General features: G+C 41.6%; 1 protein-coding gene across 1 annotated transcript in view; it reads left to right on the plus strand.

The window, feature by feature from the left end:
• Positions 1-17019, plus strand: part of lrfn1 (leucine rich repeat and fibronectin type III domain containing 1) — a 76522-nt gene that overhangs the window by 9467 nt on the left and 50036 nt on the right. Inside the window, exon 2 of the mRNA XM_053646787.1 lies at positions 11198-11240. The gene's annotated coding sequence lies outside the window, so the exon portion shown is untranslated. The remainder of the gene's footprint in view (positions 1-11197; positions 11241-17019) is intronic.

Genomic DNA, 17019 nt, shown 5'->3' on the forward strand with positions numbered 1-17019 from the left:
TCACTCCAGCTGTCCTTTTTCAGAACTGCTATAGTGAATCAGGTTCAGTAGAACGGAGTGCAAAAGTTTGCATCCCCATGGTTCCCGGTGAAAAAGGGAAGATGCTTAATGCTACCGTCAACTTATCTGTTTTTTTGTTTGTTTTGTCAGGCGTGTCAGGAGGTAGGGATGTTGGAAATGAATGTATCATTTGGAATGAACAGATGTTGTAAATGGAAACAAATACAGATATGAATAGAGCATTCACGGCATCAGATTGATCTCGGAGCTGTGCGACATGGGATCAGAGATGCAATAAAAAAAGTTTTTACTTTTGTCTGAGCAAACGCTCAGAGGAAGATTTTATGACAAAAAAGAGACCAGGTTCATTAACATGAGCATACAGCGCTATGTGACACATTTATAGTCCTCTTTGTTCATCCTTAGTACAGTAACTGCCTGGTCAGGGTCAACTGGTTTAAATGGTAAATGGTCTGCACTTATATAGCGCTTTTTTAACCTTAGTGGCTCTACAAAGCGCTTTACACTGATTCTCATTCACCGACACACACACACACACACACACTCACACACCAGTGGTAGCAGAGCTGCCATGCAAGGCGCTAGCTTTCCATCGGGAGCAACATGGGGTTCAGTGTCTTGCCCAAGGACACTTCGGCATGTGGAGTCACGTGGGCCGGGAATCGAACCGCCAACCCTACGATTAGTGGATAACCCGCTCTACCACCTGATCCACAACCGCCAAAATGAGTCTTCTATCAGTGAAAAGGTCATTCATGGATCAACATATTTAAATCAAGGCCAGAATTTCCACTTATGTAAAATATTCCGTTTTTAAATATTGATATAATGTACATTTTGCTACAGTAAAGTAAGTTTGTAAATGTACATATTTCTATTTAACGAGTTTAACATAAACCTGCAGCTATTGACCTATTGACTTTTTTTGTTGAACTTACTTATTTTATTTCAATAGTTGAAATTTAAATATATTTATCCATTATTATTATTATTATTATTATTTAATATAATATTGTTAGCAGGTACAAACAAAAATAATAACTCCGCAAACAATGATAAAAAAAAACCAAAAAAAAACGTCATCTTCAGGCCACACCCATTTCAGGTTTAAATACGACCACAGAAACAAATAGAAAGATTTAACTCTAACCATAGCTAAACACATACAGATACCGTTAGAGGCATTGTGTCGCAACTCTACCAGGAAGCTCAAAGTGAAATGCGGGTGTATTCTAGGTAACTAGTTCTCAACCTTTTTAAAAAAAAACAAAACAAAAAAAACCCAACAACTATATAACAGGAAGTAGTTCCAAGCCTATAAAAACAATCAGAATTAAAATATATTAAAAAATATAAATTTTTGCCTATTTACTGAAGCATTTTTAAATCACAGATCCCTCATTTTGAATCACGGAACTCACATTTCAAGTACCACAGCACTAAGGAGTCGGAATAAACATTTTCTTCTGTGCAGTTTTTAAAAAAAGGAATATTTCTATATTTCATATTATTTACACATCATTTAGTATACTATATCACATATATTTAGTATATATCACATATACTGTATGTTTCTATGTATATTTTTACCAGATACAGTGGGGGAAATAAGTATTGAACACGTCAACATTTGTTTCAATAAATATATTTCCAATGAGGCTATTCACATGAAATTTTCACCAGACATCAGTATTAACTCAAGAAATCCAGAAATATAAAGAATTCACAACATTAAAGTCCATAAATGAAGTTCTGTGTAATAAAGTGGAATGACACGGGAAAAAGGTATTGAGCACACTAAGAAAAAGCAGTTCTCCAAGGCAAGGTAAGGCAAGGAACCAGCTGAAATCCTTAAGTAATTATACCCCCTATCTGTGCAAATTAATATCAGCTGGGTTAGTAAATGGGTGGTCTTCATAAAGTCTTTTCATTACCAAGCTGTCACAGAAGAAACATCTCTTGATGGGTAAAAGCAAAGAGCTCTCCCAAGACCTTCACATCCTTATCGTTGTGAAACATATTGATGGAATTGGATACAGACGTATTTCAAAACTTCTGAATCCTCCAGGAAGTACCATTGGGGTCATTATCCACAAGTGGAAGCAACATCACTCCGTCATCAACCGGCCACACACAGGAGCTCCGAGCAAGATTTCTGACCAGGGAGTCAGAAGAATAGTCAGAAGAGTAGCCCAAGAGCCAAGGACCACTCGGAAAGAGCTCCAGAAACACTTGGAGGCAGCAGGTACGATTGTCACAGAGAAAACAATAGGCAATGCACTCCACTGCTAACGCCCACCCCACAAGACTCCATTACTAAAGAAAAGGCATGTCGAAGCTCGTTTAAAGTTTACTACAACTCATTTGGACAAGCCTATGAAACACTGGGAGAGTGTAGTCTGATCAGACGAGAGCAGAATTGAACTTTTAGGCTGTTATACTACACACCATGTTTGGAGAAGAAATGGCACTGCACATCACCCTAAAAACACTACACCAACAGTGAAGTTTGGAGGTGGAAGCATCATGGTGTGGGGCTGTTTTTCATCACATGGTACTGGAAGACTTCATATAATTGAAGAAACGATGAATGGAGTCCTTTACCGGGAGATTCTTGAGAAGAATCTGCTGCCATCCACCAGGATGATGAAGATGAGATGTGGGTGGAGCTTCCAGCAGGACAACGATCCAAAACATACAGCAAAGGAAACTCTCAATTGGTTTCAGAGAAAAAAATCAAGGTGATAGAATGGCCCAGTCAATCACCTGACTCGAATGCAACTGAACAAGATTTAAAGACAATATGTTTAGAAGAACGGACCAAAATCACACCTGAATACTGCGACCCATTAATTTCTTCATACAGGAAGTGTCTTGAAGCAGTCATTACAAACAAAGACTTCTCTACTAAGTATTAAATACATTTCAGTTAGCGTGTTCAATACTTTTTACCCGTGTCATTCCACTTTATTTCACATAACTTTATTTATGGACTTTAATGTGAATTGTTTACATTTGCAGATTTCTTGAGTTGATACCAAAGTCTGGTGAAAATTTCATGTGAATAACCTCATTGGAAATATATTTACTGAAAAAAATGTTGCCGCTTTCAATAATTCTTTCCCCCATTGTAAACTCAATCATATTTTCATATTTTTTGTTGTCTTGAGCACACTTGTCTTATCTTAATTACACAGTCATAACGAAGTCGTTTGAAAAGTGATCATTCATTTGACCAATGTTTTAAGTGAAAAGATTTGAACAAACAATCTTGCCCATTGTTTTAAAGGGTGCCAATAATTCTGTAGTTAGACAGAACATTTTATAGATCACCCTTAGATTTTTATATCTGCTAATGGACCTAAATGCACAGACTCCTTTTTTTATTATTATTCCTTAACAACATTAGTGACTAAAACATGATGACGCTGATGCTGATTACATTATTATACATATGTCATTTTGAAATGTCATCGTTGCCAGGCTACCGTCTAAACTGCTGACCTGAGACCTGTAAGAACCGGACATTATGGCAAATTCTTTATCATTCTTTATGCATGTGTTATTAAGGGAAAAGTAAGCTGAAGTGAGCATCAGGATCACAGGAGGATGAGGTTTACTTTAGAGTGGTTATTCGAGGTTATCTCACATTGGCAGCTTTCCCGGAAAAGATAAACCTGAAAAAAAAAAGCGCTGACACGCACTTCTGCGGGTTTGTGAATTTTAATGTGAGTCCAGTGGGAGATTTGTAGGCCACAGCAGTGAGCTTGGAATCTTCACGACTCTGTCATTGTACATCATCCATATACTTCACTCTGTAGTCTATCCGTATACGTATAACACCGTCATTCTTTCATACATTCCAACTATCTCATAGATCATTTTGTAGATTTACAACTACTGAATGTAGCCCAGGTGAAGGGCTACACAAAGTATTGGCACCCCCATACTGTGTACATTTTCAAAAACATCTGCATATCTATTAATTGGGATTTTTAAAGACTAAAAGTTATGTGTTTTTTTTTGTTGTTGTTGTTGGGTTTTTTTTGTGCCGTGTTCGTTATTCGTCCTCTAGCCTTCATCAGGGTCAGTTTTTAATTGGCTGTTGGGTGAGATTTTTGGTTTTCTCACCCCAGCAATAACACCACTAGCGTTGTACTTCACACTCACCATCCATTATATCACTATAAATGAATATAGAAGATAATATCGACTTGCTTGTGTAATAAAATCCTAAATCTATTTCATATGTATGAATCTATTGCATGTATTATTCAGCTGTATAAATAATAACATATAGCTCATATTTGTGCTCCAAATATTCCAGGATATTGAATTTTCTGCTATCAAAAAAAAAAAAAAAAAAAAAAAAAAAGATTATTACAAAGGTCTATTCACTCAATATTAGACTATTTAAAGGTTTTTCCAACTTGGTGAATATATTTAAATAATGCAGAGGGTTTTTTTTTTGTTGTTGATGTTTTGAAAAGAAGAACTCCTAGGCACTCATCTAAGCATTCTTGCAGTTACAGGATGCATGTAAGATGTCTATTTATCAATAGACCATTCCAAGGTTTGCAATCAATGTGCTTATTTTTCAATTAAAAAAAAAAAAAAACTTTCAGTATAAAATAAGTTATCATGCACTTATGATGGTCAAACTGAATGAAAATATGTTGTATTTTTGCAACGTCTACATCGTATTTAATGTTTGAGAATTTTTTGCTAGCAATAAATTTACAGTACGATATTAAACATTTTGTAGAAGAACGGTTTTAAATCGCACAAACTGACTATTAGCGTAACATTGTCATATCTCAACCCGGCCAGGACTCAGTTTCCCAAGAAGCAACACTCACCTCCCATGCACGCATGCGCTCACCATCCCCGGAGTTCTAATCTCCCACACCTATCACTAATCACACACACACTCTCTCCACTAGTATTTAGAGATTCATTCGCCAAATGTTCATTGCGAAGTATACGTTCAGTAGACTTGTTCTCTGCGTTTCCAAGCCTTTCACATTCGTTTGCTATCTTTGTTATCTTGACCTCTTTTCCCGTTTACGACTACGCTTTCTGCCTGTCCCCTTGTGCTTTGTTTGTCCGATCGCCTGACCCTTGCTTGTTTTACGACTACGTCTTTGGAACTACACTTTACTGCGCACCCGCTTCTGCTTCTGTGCCAACTCCGGTTTGTGACAGAATACTTCGCCTTCCAGTGGAAGCAGCGGGGGATCCACGTTGGCCACAAGCCATCGAGGGACATGGTCGGATGATCAGCGACCACGACCAACGCCTAGCCAACCTGACTGAGCAGGTAGCTAGGCTAAGTCAAGCCACGCCGTTTGCTGCGGCGGCGACAACGCGTTTACCTCCCACACCGGTGCCGGAGAAGTACGACGGAGATCTGGCACGCTGCCGGGGTTTCCTCCTACAATGCTCCCTGTTCTTCTCAACCTACCCAGACATGACGGAGAATCGTAAGATCATCCATTTCATGGGACTTTTGACCGGGAAAGCTCTCCTCTGGGACACCGCGGAATGGGAACAGGGAGGAAACGTCACAAACACGTATGATCAACTGACAGCGCAATTCCGTACAGTCTTTGATCACTCGCCAGACAACAGAGAGACTGGTGAGGAATTATTGTCCATGAAGCAAGGATCACGCTGCGTGGCTGATTACGCCCTCGAGTTTCGCACTGTAGCAGCAAGAAGTGGATGGAATCAACCCGCTCTCAAAACTGTGTTTCGCCAGGGATTAAATGCCGACATCGTGACCGAACTGGCATGACGCGATGATCAGCTAACACTCGACTCGCTGATTGATTTAGCAATTCGCCTGGATCGTCTACTACAAAGTAGTATACGCAGCGAGGTGGAAGTACCAGTGCAGGAGTCTCCTGTGGAACCCATGCAGCTGGGTCAGACACGGGTTAGCATGCAGGAGAGAGAACGAAGGCGCCGTGAACATCGCTGTTTTTATTGCGGCGAGGAAAAGCACTTCGTGCAACAATGCCCACTTAAGCAACGCCCCGCCCGATGGGACAACGCAACTGCTAAGCAACAGCAGCCAGGGGTGAGTTTGGATTCCACAGTCCAACACTCGATTCAGTCTGCGTTTTTAATGCCAGTCATATTAGAGTACTCAGGCGTATCTTGTATTTTAGAAGCGCTGATCGACTCAGGAGCGGCGAGGAATTTCATCGATCAAGACACCATACAGCAGCACAACATCCCCGTTCGTCCCCTTATCACACCTCACCGTGTTCAAGCCATTGATGGAGCCTCTATTGGAAAGGGGCTTATTACCCATTGCACGGAACCCATTAACCTCTGCACCAGCGCTCTCCATCAAGAACGGATAATCTTCCATGTTATTGTATCTGCCCGTCATCCAGTGGTCCTCGGTCTTCCCTGGCTCGAACATCATAACCCACAAATTTCTTGGACTCAAAGGGAGATCACCCACTGGTCATCGCATTGTATCAACCACTGCCTTCAACTCCCTGTGACAACATTAGGTACCACGTCCATAGAGAGCCCTAACAGGACTCACACTGTTCAAATACCCAGTGAATACCACGACCTCATTGAAGCATTTAGTAAGGAGAAGGCTAGCGGGCTACCCCCTCATCGACACTACGACTGCGCTATCGACCTGCTTCCGGGCCCTACACCACCTCGAGGAAGAATATATCCACTAACACTAACTGAACAAAAGGAATATATTCAAGAAGCATTACACCAGGGTTACATACGACCATCCACATCTCCGGCATCAGCAGGGTTTTTCTTTGTGGAGAAGAAAGGAGGAGGTTTGAGACCATGCATAGACTATTGAGGGTTAAACCAGTGCTGCATCAAGTATTGATACCCACTGCCTCTGGTACCAGTCGCTCTGGAACAACTACGCACTGCCACCATCTTCACTAAGCTGGATTTACGCAGTGCCTACAACTTGATCCGGATTCGAGAGGGGGACAAATGGAAGACGGGTTTCAGCACAATGTCCGGTCACTATGAGTATCAGATCATGCCGTATGGGCTTTCTAACGGCCCTCAGTCTTCCAGTGTCTTATTAACGACGTCTTACGGGACATGCTGGGGCATCATGTAATCACCTACATCGATGACATCCTAATATATTCCAACTCCAAAGAGGAACATGTCCACCACGTCCGCCAGGTTCTACAAAGCTTACTCCATCACCAGTTGTATGTCAAAGCTGAAAAATGTGAATTTCATAAACACACCATTTCATTCCTGGGATACATCATTAGCCCCAAAGGGGTCTCTATGGATCAAGAAAAGGTCAAGGCAGTAGTGAACTGGCCCACACCCACAACGGTGAAGGAATTACAAAGATTTCTGGGTTTTGCCAATTTTTACAGAAGATTCATTCGAAATTTCAGTACCATCGCCAATCCCTTGACGTCCTTATTAAAAGGGAAGCCAAAACGCCTGCCGTGGAACCTAGCTGCCCAAGTAGCCCTGGATCAGCTCAAGAAAGCCTTCACAACCGCCCCCATTATCAAGCATCCAGACCCATCTAGACCGTTCATCATGGAAGTCGACGCGTCAGAGACCGGGGTAGGAGCTGTACTCTCCCAGCGTTTCGGAGAAAGGCCAAAGCTCCATCCAGTGGCCTTCTTTTCACGAAAGCTTTCCCCCACTGAGAGAAATTATGATGTGGGCAATCGAGAACTCTTGGCCGTCAAATTAGCCCTTGAAGAGTGGCGGCACTGGTTAGAAGGAGCTACACATCCCTTCGTCATCTTCACTGACCATAAAAACTTGGAGTATTTACGCACTGCCAAGAGGCTCACACCCCGTCAAGCCCGATGGTCTCTGTTTTTCACCAGGTTCCACTTCACCCTATCATATAGACCAGGATCCAAAAACACAAAGGCCGATGCCCTGTCTCGTCTGGACCACACGGAACGTGTGAATGACCACGAGGAATATATCATCAACCCTTCATGTATCATCAATGCTCTAGAATGGGAACTAGATCAAAAATTGGAAGACATTCCCCAGTCACAAGTTCCAAAAACATGTCCCACAGGCAAACTATTTGTACACGATGAATACCGTCAGGAGCTCGTTATCTGGGCCCACACAGTAATCGGTACAGGTCACCCAGGGACGCAGCGCACATACCATCTCCTACAGGAAAAGTACTGGTGGTCCAACATGGAGAGAGAGATACACAGGGTGGTGGCATCCTGTTCATCATGCGCACAGAGTAAGGTACCTCGGACACTCCCCGCTGGAAAGCTCAAGCCCCTACCTGTACCGGAACTCCCATGGTCACACATATCTGTCGACTTTGTAACTGACTTACCAAGATCCCAGGGAAACACAACTGTTCTTGTCACAGTGGACCGATTCTCTAAATCAGTACACTTCATCCCATTACCCACCCTGCCCACCGCCTTTACGACAGCTGAACTCCTTTTCCAACACGTGTTCAGATATTTCGGCATTCCAGAGGAGATTGTCTGCGACAGGGGTCCTCAATTCACATCCAGAGTATGGTCCAGCTTTATGGAGAAGATGGGAGTTACAGTGAATCTCACCTCAGGTTATCACCCACAAGCCAATGGCCAAGTTGAACGAGTAAATCAGGAATTAGGCCGATTCCTCTGAACTTTCTGTGCCTCTAACCCCAAAGATTGGAGCAAGTTTCTGCCATGGGCCGAATACGCCCAAAATTCTCTCCAACATTCTGCGACTAATCTCACCCCATTCCAATGCGTACTTGGATACCAACCCCCACTATTCCCATGGAATGCGACCCCCACAGAATCACCTGTCGTTGACCAGTGGTTTCTACGTAGTGAACAAGTCTGGGCCGACACGCACCAACGTCTGAGACAGACCACATACACGTACAAACGCAAGACTGATCGCCACTGCAGTAAACATCCAAATTACCAACCCGGCGATAGAGTATGGTTGTCCACCAAGGACTTAAAGCAACCACATAGTTGTAAGAAGCTAACTCCAAGATACACTGGACCATCCAATATCCTCAAGCGAATCAATGAGGTTACTTACCGTCTAGAACTACCACGACACAGCCGCATCACCCCCTCCTTCCACGTATCACGTCTTAAACCAGTTATCAACGGACCTTTAGCCACAGAAGTGCCCTCTGAGACCCCCCCCAGTTCCTCTGGAGATTGATGGACAACCAGCTTACTTAGTCAAGAAGATCATCAGCTCTAGACACAGGAGGGGCAAGCTGGAATATTTAGTCGAGTGGGAGGGCTACGGACCAGAAGAACAATGCTGGGTCCCTAAACAGGACATACTGGATCCCCAGCTTATTAGAAATTTTCATGCAACTCATCCTGATCTCCCGGGTCCACGACCCCGGGGGAGACCAAGAAAGAACTCTGCTCCTGGAGTGAGACTTTTGGGGGGGGGGTATGGGGGGTTCTGTCATATCTCAACCCGGCCAGGACTCAGTTTCCCAAGAAGCAACACTCACCTCCCATGCACGCATTCGCTCACCATCCCCGGAGTTCTAATCTCCCACACCTGTCACTAATCACACACACACTCTCTCCACTAGTATTTAGAGATTCATTCGCCAAATGTTCATTGCGAAGTATATGTTCCGTAGACTTGTTCTCTGCATTTCCAAGCCTTTCACATTCGTTTGCTATCTTTGTTATCTCGACCTCTTTTCCCGTTTACGACTACGCTTTCTGCCTGTACCCTTGTGCTTTGTTTGTCCGATCGCCTGACCCTTGCTTGTTTTACGACTGCGTCTTTGGAACTACCCTTTACTGCGCACCCGCTTCTGCTTCTGTGCCAACTCCGGTTTGTGACAAACATGACAAAGCTAGCGACGTAGATAGCAGTGTTTTCAAGGTGTTTAGGATCAGGACTTAGTGTTGTTAAGCTCATTGTAGCTAGACTTGTAGTGACAGCTTAACTAAAATCGCTTGTGTCAGGTAAAGCACAGGCTTTATAATTAACAAAAAGACAAGCAAGACAAACACGTCAAGTCGAAAGAAAGGAACAACAACAAAAAAAAACAATCTTTGTTAAAATGTAAGGGAGAAATCTGATTAATTGCTTATATATTCTGGACATTTCATTTAATTATTTATTTGTTTCTTTCTTTTGAAATTATGTATAAAAAAAAGCATAAGAGATGGAAAACACTGTAGTTGATTGGTCATTTTTTGGTAGTTTTTTTTTTTTTTTTTTTTTTTTTAGTGCATTTTCTGCTTTGTTATAATTCCTACTCAAGTATTTTTCCATTCATGGATTTTTCCATATTTTCTCTCATTTGGAACTCTTTAGTCTGTTGTGCATAATGAGAAAGAAATCATCCACATACAGACATCCGACATGCACCATTACACTTTCCCCTTGATCCACTCTCGCTCGGTCTTTACTGCAGTCCGAGAGACTCTTTGCCCTTTAATTGGGTTTTATTCTCCATTATGGTGCATTATCCGGACCGTTCCATTCCCGGCTCATCTGTAACGCAGCACTAACGGCATACGGGATTAGCCTGCAGCTAAATCACTCTCTACACCGTGCCATCTGTAACGAGCTCATAAACACTGCCTTATATACCGTAAAGCTGTAAAGCACAAATTACACACTCTCACTTTTTCTTCTCACTTCCTGCCCGTTTTTCCGACCGTTTTCGATCCATTTCTGTTCCTGAGCCCTGTCTTTATTAGAGTAATGTTCTTTTGTTCTGATGCAAAAATGCATATCATTAAAAACGTAAAGTAAATCTAAGTGCTCAGTTTTAGGAATCCAGCCAAAGTTCAGCCACCGGACGTTTTCCGTTTTTGAGTCAAAAATGTTGAAAAGTCATGAGTGAAAAGTCACACTAGCTAGTTAAACAGCTTTAAGATTATCGTCATCAAACCAAAATATTTGTAGTATTCTATTTCCCCTGCTTTCAGAAGACACAATAGTTCATCTGTTAGCTTGAAGATGGCAGTTCGATGCAAAAGAGTGCAGACCATGTACATTTACACTGAACAGATGGCAAAATAAACGTCAATTAGAAGGAATGAGGGGGAAAAAAACAGTGCATGATGGGAAGTCGAGAAGAGGAGATGAGAAGAAGGAGAACGCCAGCGTGAGGCGAGAATGTGACCGATTTCACAAAAATATTTTTGTGTGTTTGCAGGAGCTCAGACGGTTCCCTCAGGACCTGCACTCCATCTGAGGAGGTAGGAGAAGCTTTTCACACATGCTTTAGGAATGAAAGATGGATGGATTGAAAGATGCTGGAGCTGGATGTGTCTATGCTATGTGTCCATGTATTATATGGAAATGTAGCATTATTAGCATTCTTCATGCTTAGCGCTTCCAGAGATCCACAGCATGGAACAAAGGTTTGAGACTAAAAGCATGCTCCGAAATAATCATAAATAAGTAAATATCTTGTTCACGTATTTGTTTTTAGGAGTAGTTTAATAAAATTAAGTTTAATGTAAGTTTACTATCAAATACAAACGCAAAAACAATGTTGACCCTTTCAGTTAAGAGATTTTTTTAATATGTTTTTCTGCCATTACTGGATGTCGGCGATGTTAACTAATCGTACACACGAACCTGAATTATCCATCTGCTTTAAGCCCAACCATCAAAACTCAACCGAAGTTCAGCAAGTTGTCTTGTTATCCAATTAACCTGCTTTAAAACTATTTTATACCACACTGCAAACACACTGCTAGTCCACAGCTTCGCTAGAATGCTATGCTAATCACTGTAGCTTTTTGAAACTAGCGGGAAAACAGGAGGCGTCAATCCGGTGCACAAACGCCAATCTCATTTGCCACTTTCCTTTCCATTTCAAGGACCAATCATGCTAGTAATACTTGTACGCCATCAAGCTATCATCCTAACACGCTCGTCCAGCACTACCACTGTCTACGTGCTGTTTGTGTTGCCAGGGAGACGCTGCGGTCAATCGTTTTGCTTTCTGACACGCCCCATTTATGATTCCAGTGTAGCTAGAGGTGCGTATTTTCTTGAATACTAATAAAGTGAGATCTTTTTGTACATGTAGAACCAGGCTATATATAAAAACCGTCCTTGTATGTGAGCCATTTGTCTTCGTATCCCATCCGTGTTTTCTCTTCGCTCCTCTGTCCCTATGAAGTGATGCTTTCTGTCGTTTCCACGCTGAATTCTGAAGCCAGTCCTTCGTTACCATTGCAGCAGGCGCTACAGCTTCGTAAAGGTGACATTTTCCTGCTCTCATGCATTATAAATGGCTTTGACGCAGCGGAAGAGAGTGAGCTCAGAGGGTTTAAGTAGTCCTCCGGGACATCCAGACACTCGGACAGGTCGTTTTCCCTGACAGAGCATGTTATTTTGCACGGTGTTATCCCGCCTCACAGTTAATTATGGATTTAAGACCCTCCAACAGCCTGCACTTCTGCTGTTAGTGTCTCGAGATGCTGTGCATCATTAATCATTCCTGATGTATAGATTTCAATTTACATTAATTCTCAACACATTCTGGCTCTTTTGGCTTCGCAGAATTTCCCCACCATCTGTCCATTTTTCGCTAACAAGTAATGGAACCCTATGGCTGCCGGTTTAGCATGGTGCACTCATCTCATAATATGATAATAACGATATAATACATAATCAAGCACTATAATAACTACTTTGCAATTTAAGCTCTTATAATTGGTTTATATTTTATTTAAAAAAAAAGAAGACATATTTCTTATTCCAGGATGTATGACATAAGTGGGAGGAGCTTAAATCCCTTTTTAAAGTCTATGAAGTTTCAGGAAGTGAACAAAAACAACACTGTGACAAAGATATTTCTGTTGAGTTTTACTGCTACAGTTAAGAGTAGAGATGCAGTTTATCCAAAAATCTGAAAAACAAAATAAGACAAACATTTCACAGTCTACCTGTAACATCTCTCTGTCAGTGATCTCTCTCTCTCTCTCTCTCTCTCTCTCTCTCTCTCTCTCTCTGTGTCGTGTGTTTTTCTCTGGAGGTGGAGGAGCCTGAGAACAGATAATGAGTTCATAAGGGTGACATAGTGACAGGACTGTTCATTAGAGCTCACAACATGATGCAAACACCCACCCACCTAAGAAAGAGAAAGAGAGAGAGAGAGAGAGAGTGAAGGAGTAATGAAATCATGGACTCACTCACAGCTCAGTGTATTCAGGTAGTGTGTCGAGTTATGTCATGATGTCATCACGCTCCTTTATTCTACGGAATAAAATATATCAGTGGTTCAGATCTGATCCACCATTTCAGACCTGTGTTGTGTCAGATCTTTTATTTCTATCTAATTACACACACACACACACACACACACACACACACACACACACACACACACACACAGTGTCCTGGAGCGCTGGCAGTACAAATGGCAATAAATGACTCTTGGCTCTTGTGGGTGATTTACATGCTCAGCTGTCATTAAAGTAAGATTACAGATTAGGCTTGTTAACTACTTTAATAGCAAGCAGAACAACAACAAAAAAAAAAACGGCACCTAGATCTATCTATCTATCTATCTATCTATTTTACTATCTCACAAAAGTGAGTACACCCCTCACATTTTTGTAAATATTTGATGATATCTTTTCATGTGACAACACTGAAGAAATAACACTTTGCTACAATGTAAAGTAGTGAGTGTACAGCTTGTGGAACAGTGTAAACTTGCTGTCCCCTCAAAATAAATCAACACACAGACATTAATGTCTAAACCGCTGGCAACAAAAGTGAGTACACCCCTAAGTGAAAATCTCCAAATTGGGCCCAAAGTGTCAATATTTTGTGTGGCCACCATTTTTTTCCAGCACTGCCTTAACCCTCTTGGGCATGGAGTTCACCAGAGCTTCACAGGTTGCCACTGGAGTCCTCTTCCACTCCTCCATGACGACATCACGGAGCTGAAAAGAAAATTTAATAGAGATTGAATAGAGATTACTTTCTAATTTTTCAGTTTGTTATAAGACACTTGCGCTCGTGTTCAGAGGAGTAAAGTGTAAAGGTAAAGGCTCATGGCCGAACAGCTGCAATGAGCGTTTCTGAGTGTGTGTAACGTGTGATTTATGATTTTGATGTTGGAGCGCTGGGTGATGCGATGCCATTGATTTTGCCGAGTCTAGCTGAATGTTAATGACTCGCCGCTGGAGTTCAGTGCTCACACGTCTGAGCCTCAGACATTAAACAGTACAAACCCCTGCATAAATAAAGGTCAAACACACACACACACACACACACACACACACACATAATAGAAGTCAGGAACATAACTTGAAAGCATATTTTTATAATTTTATACTATGATTACAAAAAATACTTTTGGTTAAAAAAAGAAGTGTTGTTCACCTTCTTACTTTCAAAGGTTAGTTTAATTAAAGCTGCAAGCAGCATTTTGGGGGGCCAAGCATCCAGACTCAGTCAGAGTCATCCATACAATCACATACATGCTAGAATTGTTGCATAAGCAATCACAAGAAAGTAGATTCATAGGGATTTATAGGCAAAGGGATTTAAGAATGTCTTATAATTTCACATATTTGCTAGTTGGTTATGGGAGAACGGTTTTGAATATCAGAGTTCCTCTGATAGCTTTTGTTTAGAAAGGTATCAAGATAATGTGAGAGAAATTTGGTAAAGATTGGACAAGATGTGGAGGAGGAGTAGCACAAATGGCACTTTAGATGGAAGAATTTTCAGCATGTCATTGTAACGTTTGACCAGTAAGCTGCGCTGTCACAAAATGTGTTGCATAGCCTCAGGTCATGGTCCTGAAGTTGCCTACTAAGATTTGTGTCAGTGTGCAAGGTCATTGCTGAGATACAGCCTCACTTCCTGTTGGCACATTACAGGCAAACTGTTTGGAATATCAACATTCTTTTGATCATATTTTTCCCGGTTGGTCAGAATATGATGTATGCCAGATTTGGTGTTGATTGGACATAATTTGTAGGAGGTGTTGTGAAAAAAATATATTTTTCACAAAATCCAAGATGGCGGAAATTGAGTGTGTTGCACTCGTCTCGACTTATGGAATCCAGCGATGTCTGGCTTTTAAATTTTGGACACATGGTTCAAAAGTTATGACCATAAACGCACTTCCAAATGAGGCCCAAAATTGACCCAATGGTGGTGCTAGAGCGTTCGCAGCACTTGGCCTAAATTTGGTCCGAATGTTCTTGAAACCCTCCCCAATCAGTGGGCCAAATTTTGCAACTTTTTTACTAGACAGTTCTATGGGCTGCTATAGACACCCTATCCAGAAGAAGAAGAAGAAGAAGAAGAAGAAAAGAAAAATAACAATAGGGTGCCTACACACCTTTGCTGCTTGGCCCCCTAATAAAACCATGAACTGGACATTTAAGACAGAGTGAAATCCTGAGCTTAAATTGTCGGGCTAAATGAGAAATCGCGTTTTATGGTCATGTGATCTCAGTTTAAAATATCAGATGCCTTCATAAAACTTAAGATGAAAATGAGTTTAGCTGACGAGACGATTCCACAGAGCTGCTCGCTAAATCACATGCTGAGCCTTACCTGCATGCCGTATCAGTGATGGATCTGTGTGTGTGTGTGTGTGTGTGTGTGTGTGTTATGCAGCTCCAGCAAGGTGTGACATGAGACAAATTCTCAATAAATCTCATTTCGTGCAGAGACGCACGTCACATTGTGCTGAGGGAGAGGAATTTCATCAGAATAGCGATCAATGTTTTGGAGACAAGAGAGAGAGAGAGAGAGAGAGAGAGAGAGAGAGAGAGAGAGAGAAAGAAAGAGAGAGACGGAGAGAAAGAACAGTGGGAAAATGAGAGGAATATTTTATAACACAGACGATTTGCATGCCTGAAGAAATCAAATATATTGAAAACACATTACAGAAATGCAGCTGCTGCCTGCTCCTATGTGGAGTTATAAATGGTTAAATATGGTTATAAATGGTTGAAGGGTAGAGCTAGTACACACCCTATTCACTACATATTTCAATGTGGATGTGTCTCAAACCACACAGCATATTCACTATGTAGGCCACATATACACCAACATCAGTCCTCCATGGGCTAAAGTTCCTGGTCGAATAATCTTTTACTTAGGATCAGGGGCTTAGGTGTCTAGACTGACATGAATGGTCTAAAATTTCTGGTTCTAAGGCTAATGTTCCTGGTCTTAAATGTATAGACTGAAGTTCTTGGGTTAAAGTTCTTGGGTTAAAGTTTAGGGGCCTGGACTGAAATTTTTGGTCTCAAGTTTGTGGTCTTAACTGTGTGGTCTAAAAGTTACTGGGTGAAGTTCCTGGGCTTAAGTGTCCAAGCTGAAGTTCCTGGTTTAAGGTCCATGACCTAAGGTTCTTGGGCTTACATGTCTAGGGTAAAATTTCAGGGCTAAAAATTCCTGGGCTTATGTTCTTGGGCTTAAATTCCTAGGTTGAACTTCTTGGCCTAATGCTCCTGGGCTTAAATATCTAGGTTGAAGTTCTGGGTCTAAAGTTCCTGGTCTATACAGGTAGTTCCTGGGATTAAGTCTCAATGTTGAAGTCTCTGGCTTAAAGTTATTAGGATAAAATCTGTGGTCTAATGATGGTCTATGGTCTAATGACATACGTACAGTGAATTTAGACCTGGAACTATAGTCTAGACAACTAAGTCCAGGAACTTTAGACCAGGAACTCTGGCTTGCACACTTAAGCACAGGAAGTTTGGTCTGGACATCTAATCCAGGAAATATTGCCCAGGGCCTTTAGACAAGGAACTTTATATCAGGAACTTTAGCCTAGAAACTTTAGCCCAGAAACTTTACACCAGAAACTATGGCACAGACACTTAAATACTGGAAATTTAGCCCAGGAACTTTATACCAGGAACTTTGAGCAGGAAGTTTGGTCTAGACATTTTAACCCAGTAACTATAGTCCAGCAAATCTGGTCTAGACAATTAAGCCTACGAACTCCAGAGCTCGAAGGTTAGATCTGGAACTTTGGCCTAG

Source organism: Ictalurus furcatus, chromosome 17 (assembly GCF_023375685.1).
Source record: "Ictalurus furcatus strain D&B chromosome 17, Billie_1.0, whole genome shotgun sequence".
Classification (NCBI taxonomy): Eukaryota; Metazoa; Chordata; class Actinopteri; order Siluriformes; family Ictaluridae; genus Ictalurus; species Ictalurus furcatus.